At 33.7% G+C, this 7,027-nt stretch overlaps 1 long non-coding RNA gene across 1 annotated transcript in view; it reads left to right on the top strand.

Moving 5' to 3' along the window:
• The window catches only part of LOC137636556 (uncharacterized), a 51,101-nt gene extending 44,397 nt beyond the window's left edge, over positions 1-6,704 (top strand). Inside the window, exon 4 of the long non-coding RNA XR_011043150.1 lies at positions 6,661-6,704. This is a non-coding gene — a long non-coding RNA (uncharacterized lncRNA). The remainder of the gene's footprint in view (positions 1-6,660) is intronic.
• The last annotated feature ends 323 nt before the right edge of the window (positions 6,705-7,027 follow it).

A 7,027-nucleotide genomic window follows, 5' to 3' on the forward strand; every position in this document is an offset into this window, starting at 1 on the left:
ATTGATTCCAGTATTATATCCTTTGTCCTACAACCTAGAGACAAAGACATGGAAACCATTCTTGTTGTCACTTTCTATAGGTTCCCATGGTTCATTCTGTTGCTGTTATTATTATTATTATTATTATTATTATTTTATTATTATATTATTATTATATTATTATTATTATTATTATATTATTATTATTATTAGCTAAGCTACAACTCTGGTTGGAAAAGCAGGTTGTTATAAGCCCAAGGGCTCCATCAGGGAAAATAGCCCAGTGATGAGCAGAAATAAGGAAACAGATAGAATAATGTGCCTAGGTGTATCCTCAAGCAAGAGAACTCTATACTTCTTTTATTTTCTAGTGTATCTGAAACAGTTGGAAGAATATATGTGTTGGAAGTAACTTTAAGAGTAGTTCTGAAGAATGGTGCTTTCATTCATGTCACCTTCAGTTTTTTTAGGTACTTTCTTCCCATTTAGTAATTTGCCATCACTTTAAGTCAAATGATATTTCTCATTACTCATGTAGTTTATTTATTTACATAATTTATTTCCTTTCTTTACTGAGCTATTTTCCCTCTTGGAGTCCTTGGGCTTATAGCATCTTACTTTTCAAAGTAGTGTTGTAGCTTAGCTAATAATAATAATAATAATAATAATAATAATAATAATAATAATAATAATAACAATATCTCCACAATTTTGCTATTTTAGTAAGATTTTGTACCAAACACAAAAGGTTTTATACATATATTATCATCCCTATTAAAATTTCTGTATCTAAATCATCAGTTTTCCCTTCATAAAACCATTTACTTTGAATTTCCTTTACTTTTCTCTCACATTTTTACAAATTCTTTATTGTTATTCTGTGAATGAAATCAGTGTGACTTCATGGGTGACTTTGTATGAATTTGTGGCCCGGATTGATTGCATTCTTTCTGTTTCAAATTACAGCTTAGGTGTTTCTCTTACTCTCAGTACCTCTGGTTACCAATGCTTTGCAGTTTTGATTAAGATAATTAGTAATACCATTTCAGTAGATATAACTTTGTGTAATTGACTTGGCTCAGTATTGAGGGAATAATTTCTAGTCTCTTTTGGATGGAGAGTGGTAATGTTTATTGTTTTGATAGTATTTCCTGTCATTATTCACGAATGGAATATCTTCTATAAACATTTCAATGATGTTTAATTGGGTGATTTTATTTATAGTGTTATTGGTTCTTCCTTTTTGTGTTTCCAAATGAATTACTATACAAAGATGGGACAGTGAATTAAGTCAGACTGAATTTCAGTGTGCCCTCAATAGGATTCTTTCCCTTCACTGAACATTTGTGCCAAATCAAGTGTATGTGCTGGCATATTATTATTATTATCATTATTGTTATTATTAATTATTATTATTATTATTATTATTATTATTATTAATTGCTAAGCTACAACCCTAGTTGGAAAAGTAGAATGCTATAAGCCCAGAGGCTCCAACAGGGAAAATAGCCCAGGGAGGAAAGGAATCAAGGAAGAATATTTTAAGAATAGAATATCTCCTAATATAAACTATAAAAACTTTAACAAAACAAGAAGAAGAGAAAAAGAATAGTGTGCCCTCAAGCAAGAGAACTCTAACCCAAGACAGTTGAGACCATGGTACAGAGGCTATGGCACTACCCAAGACGAGAGAACAACGGTTTGATTTTGGAGTGTCCTTCTAGAAGAGCTGCTTACCATAGCTAAAGAGTCCCTTCTACCCTTATAAAGGTTAAAGGTGTCTTGTCTCAGTTCCAGTTTTATCAGAATGGGTGCTCACCATAACGTTAGCTGGGCAAGCCCAATCGCCCACTGTGGTGCCCAACCACAGCAGTGCCTCCTCCGTAAACAGCTCAAACTCAAGGTCCTTGGTGGGGATCGATCTGCCGCCATGCGAAGGCCAGGCAAATACAGTACCACTGTACTAGCCAGAAGGCTTGTATTGTATTAATGTTGTTTATTAAATATTCTGGTGTTATACTGACCCAAGTTATGAAAACATCAGGTCATACTGATTACTAGGTCACTGCCATTCTGGTCTCACAGTCTTGCTTAGGCTACTATTTTTTATTGAAATTGTATATATCTAAGTGCAGATACATAGCTAGCTATACTGTACATTTACAGATAGAGTTGATTCCATGGTTGTGTAGTTTGCCCTACATATCTGTTTTGACATTATTAATAGTTTATATGTGACATACTGTATCTATTTTGACGTTGTTACTGTTTTTAGAATGATTTATTGTTAATTTGTTCTCATCATTTATTTATTTCCTTATATCCTTTCTTCACAGCTATTTTTCTCTATTGGAGCCCTTGGGCTTATAGCATCTTGCTTTTCCAACTAGGGTTGTAGCTTGGCTAGTTATAATAATAATAATAATACTTTGGGACAGATAAATTCATTGTGGTTATGTATCCATTCTGGTCCCTTTTTCTCTGATCCCCATAGTTCATTCTGATGTTCAGGAAAAGGAAATTTAATGAATAAGAAGAACGATGAGGATATACTGTATAGTAGATTGCTTCAAGGATCCATAACAGTTGGAAGAGCAAATTAGATTAATTCTAAATTGTTTTACATATAAATTTCTGTATTTCTCTAGTGTTTTTTAACATTTTGTGGGGTGTTCTCTTCCTTGATTTTCATGTGTGCTAAATAGATTAAGTAGTTTGTCTATATTACACTGCTTTATGACTTTATTTGGATAATTTGGAGGTTAGTTCATTTGACATGAATTTGTAAACCCAGTTTACGGTATTAAAGGTGTCAGTTTGTCTCCATAAGATTCATCATATACAGGATACTGTATTTGTTATGTCTATGTAGTATGATGCAGTATAATTGGTCACTATGCTAAGGTGCGCCTATGAAAGTAAAGTGCATAGTGGCCACTTTCCTCTTGGTAAGTGTAGAAGAGACTTTAGCTATGGTAAGCAGCTCTTCTAGGAGGACACTCCAAAATCAAACCATTGTTCTCTAGTCTTGGGTAGTTCCATAGCCTCTGTACCATGGTCTTCCACTGTCTTGGGTTAGAGTTCTCTTGCTTGAGGGTACACTCGTGTATACTATTCTATCTAATTTCTCTTCCTCTGGTTTTGTTAAAGTTTATATAGTTTATATTTGAGATATTTATTTTAATAATGTTACTCTTTTAAATATTTTATTTCTCACTTTTTCCTTTCATCACTGGGCTATTTCCCTTGTTGGAGCCCCTGGGCTTATAGCATCCTGCTTTTCCAACTAGGGTTGTAGCTTAGCAAGTAATAATAATAATAATAATGGGTTTTCCTTTACAGCTTAGTCTTGTAAGAAATTTTCTCCACTCTTTTATCTTGTGATCTATATAAAGATTCTTGTACATATTTATAAACAGACTTGATTCCAGGGCCACTTTAATTCCACAACCATTGGACAAAACCATTCTTTGTGCATATACATGATACAATCTTGTTTTCATTTTCTCCTGGCTTTAAAGCTTCATTCTTTTGTTATGGTAGTGGAAATTGCACTGGAAAATGGTGCATGATTATGGTGTACAGTAGTTTGGTATAAATTTTTCTATCTTCTATGTATCTTCAATAGTTGGAAGAACACAAAAAATAACTTTTGGAGTAATATTGAAGAGCTTTGCATTTCATTCTGTTATTTTTTTACATTTTTCTGGGTCTCAAGGTTATAATATACACTTTCTTTTGGTTAATTTATGTATATAAATGTATTCAATTTGTTTATATTGAAATGTTTTCTGCCATTTTGGAATGATTAGGTCAAGTACAGTAGTACAGTATTCTTATCATACACTAGTAAACTTAGTATGGTGTTCTAAGCAACTAGTTTCACTATAAAATATCAGTACATATGCCAGTGGAGAAGGTTGTAGAAACTTTTATATTCGAATGTAACAATTAGTAACGTAGCTAGGGAATGTTTAGCATAGTAAATTGTAGAGGTGCTAGGTGTTTCATTACAAGGTTAGACACAGGGAATTCTCATCTCTTCCATCTTGTGGATTTTTATTTAGATTCTTAGCACAGCCTCTCAGATATTGAGGGCCTTTTCATTTGCCAAACTGCTTGTGGTATTAAGTGTAATATTTCTACAGATATCCTAATTACTCGGTTTGTTTTATAATCTGATTGGCTTAGAAAGTTGTGTTTAATTTGGAGGTGCAATATGTGGTTGTTCATTCTCTTAGAAAACATATACAGGGGTAGTTGACCCAAAATTGATTTGAATAATTGAAATAAAAGTGACAGTGGTACCTCAAATATTATTAAGAATATAGTACATGTACATGTATGTACAATACAGCCTACTGTATTGATATTATACTTGAAATAAGGACTCTTTTTAGTGACAAACTTTATAGTAAATTCTATACTCTTTACTTTGACTTCATGATATCACACATTATGCCTGATATACTGCACATGATACTTTCTCCATACATAAGTTTGACTTAACCTCAGCCTTAGCTCATGTACAGTACAGTATATCAGTGACAAATTCTCGTTTGCCAAGTAAATCGTTAGAACCTATCTAAATACAACCAGGTTGATTACATAAATTGAAGCATTCCTTGTCATGTGGAGTTAAAGGACCTCAATGTGTACTGATGGTAACTTCCTTTATGTCTCTGGTACTGCCTGACTACACAGTGTTCAAGTATGGTTCATGCCCACACTGCCAAAGTTTGGACAACTGCTTTAGAGATATTTTTATTGTAGTGATTGTTCAGAGATTGTTGAAGTTGACTTATAATTGAAGACACTTATGGAAAGTTGCAATGCAAATTTTATGGTACAATTCACAGGCAGAATCACCATACTGTGCTAGCAAGCAAATTTTTATAAGATATACAGTACTCATACTAAAGTAAGAGAGATTACATTTAAACTAGTTGTTTTCCTAGTTTGAGCCTGGACTATTAGTCCTTCACATAGTAGAACAAGTATTCTGTTTATTATTTCTCTCTGATAAATTCCCAAACTCTTCAACTGGATAAGATGTAACTATAGGCTCCTTTTCTACATCAGTTATACTATGAGAACTGGTATTTTTTTTTATATTTCTTAGATAATTTCCCCAAACTCTTCTACTGGATAAAATGCTGAAGCTGTAGGTGCCTTTTCTACATCTATTATAACTTGGGTTCTTTTCAGTTATTATTTTTAAGTTCCCACAGACATCTGTGAACAGGAATGTCCTGGTTGCTGTCATTTTGGCCTCCTGCTTCATCATCAGACTTATATTCTCTAGCTCTGTGTGTGAGTTGGGAAGGATGGCAGCTGAATCATCCTCTTTTTGATGTACAGTATGTCAAACAAACCTATTTCAGTGTCCTTCCCCTCTCCCCATAGAAGGGCAGTGGCGCAATTGATTGATTGATTATTAGGTAATATTTGGCATCGTAACAGCAATGGTCATTGATGCCAGGTAGTGCCACTAGCGCATCTAAAGCAGGTGCACTATAGGCATTACTTCCATGTCTTTGCAGCTTCCATTTTGGGCCCCAGCTGTACTCAATTTTTAAGTTTGAACTTTACCTCTGTTCCCAGTTCCTTTTTCCAATTTGACTTTTACTTCATATTGCAACATCAGGGATTTCCTCCAGTTGCACATAGTACTTAATGGTCTCCTTGGCCCCAGTATTTGGCTGTATGGCATAAATTTATAAATCCAAGTCACTGTCTCAAAAAAGAGGTTCCTCAGACCTTGTCATGATGTTTGGACCTGGGGACTAGATATCAGGTCTTTTCATTTATGGGTATTTATTATGTATGGATCGGCCAGAAACTACCCAATTATACTGCAGTCTTGATATATAGTCCTAGAATGTCACATGTACAGTAGACTTTAATCACTTCTAATCAAAGCTTAGAAGTGCTTTGAGTCTCTTCGTCTTGACTTTTACTGTCATCAAAGATTTTTATGTCTTGGTTACATATCTGTAAATATTACTAGTGTATGCGACCCGTAAAACATGACAGCTAAATATTCAGATATGCACATACATGCACTCCTCTCTCACCAGGGTATGACTACTCCCTCTCTCCCTACCCAAGGGATGGGGAGAGCTAAGTAGTAATTAGAATGCACACATACATACACACACACACACACACACACACACACACATATATATATATATATATATATATATATATACATACACACACACACAATATTTATATATATATATATATATATATATATATATATATATATATACATATATATATATATATATATATATATATATATATATATATATATATATATATTTACATACACATTCATATATATATATATGTACATATATATATACATATATATACATACATATGTATATATATTTATATATATATATAATATTTATTTATATATTTAACCAGACACCTGGCTCATTATTATATAGGGGAGATTACATACTGTATATTATGTAGTAGTGCCTTTTTTTCTGCATTGTTCTAGTAGTTTTCTTCCATGCCATATCTGGCTTCTGTATGGATGAGGTATTTTAAATAATCATAATAATAATTGTGATGTGACTATTTTGAATGCAATGATCATCAAAAGTTAATAGGATTTTATATTGACACATTGGAATAATGTTTTCTCTTCTCTTCCAACAGATCTGCCACTGGGGTCACCAATCAGCCTGGCATCATGTGAATGGTAAGTACATGACATCTTCTGTATGCATTCATTGATTTGCTTCTCATTGTAGTAAGCAAATTTAATTGCCCCTCATATGGGACATTTGAATTCATAAACAAGTTAGTAGTTGAAACCTTAGCCCAGGTGGCCTATTTAGTAACATCCCTGCCTGTTGGATCGCCAGACTGGGGTTAGAGTCCAGCTCAAACTCTTTAGTTCCTTTGGTCGCCGCAACTACACCATCCTTTTGAGCTAAGGATGGGGTTTTTTTGGAAGCCTATAGATCTACCTGCTTAATCATCAGTAACCATTGCCTGGCCCTCCCTGGTCCTAGCTTGGATG

The sequence above is a fragment of the Palaemon carinicauda genome, unplaced genomic scaffold (assembly GCF_036898095.1).
Source record: "Palaemon carinicauda isolate YSFRI2023 unplaced genomic scaffold, ASM3689809v2 scaffold326, whole genome shotgun sequence".
Classification (NCBI taxonomy): domain Eukaryota; kingdom Metazoa; phylum Arthropoda; class Malacostraca; order Decapoda; family Palaemonidae; genus Palaemon; species Palaemon carinicauda.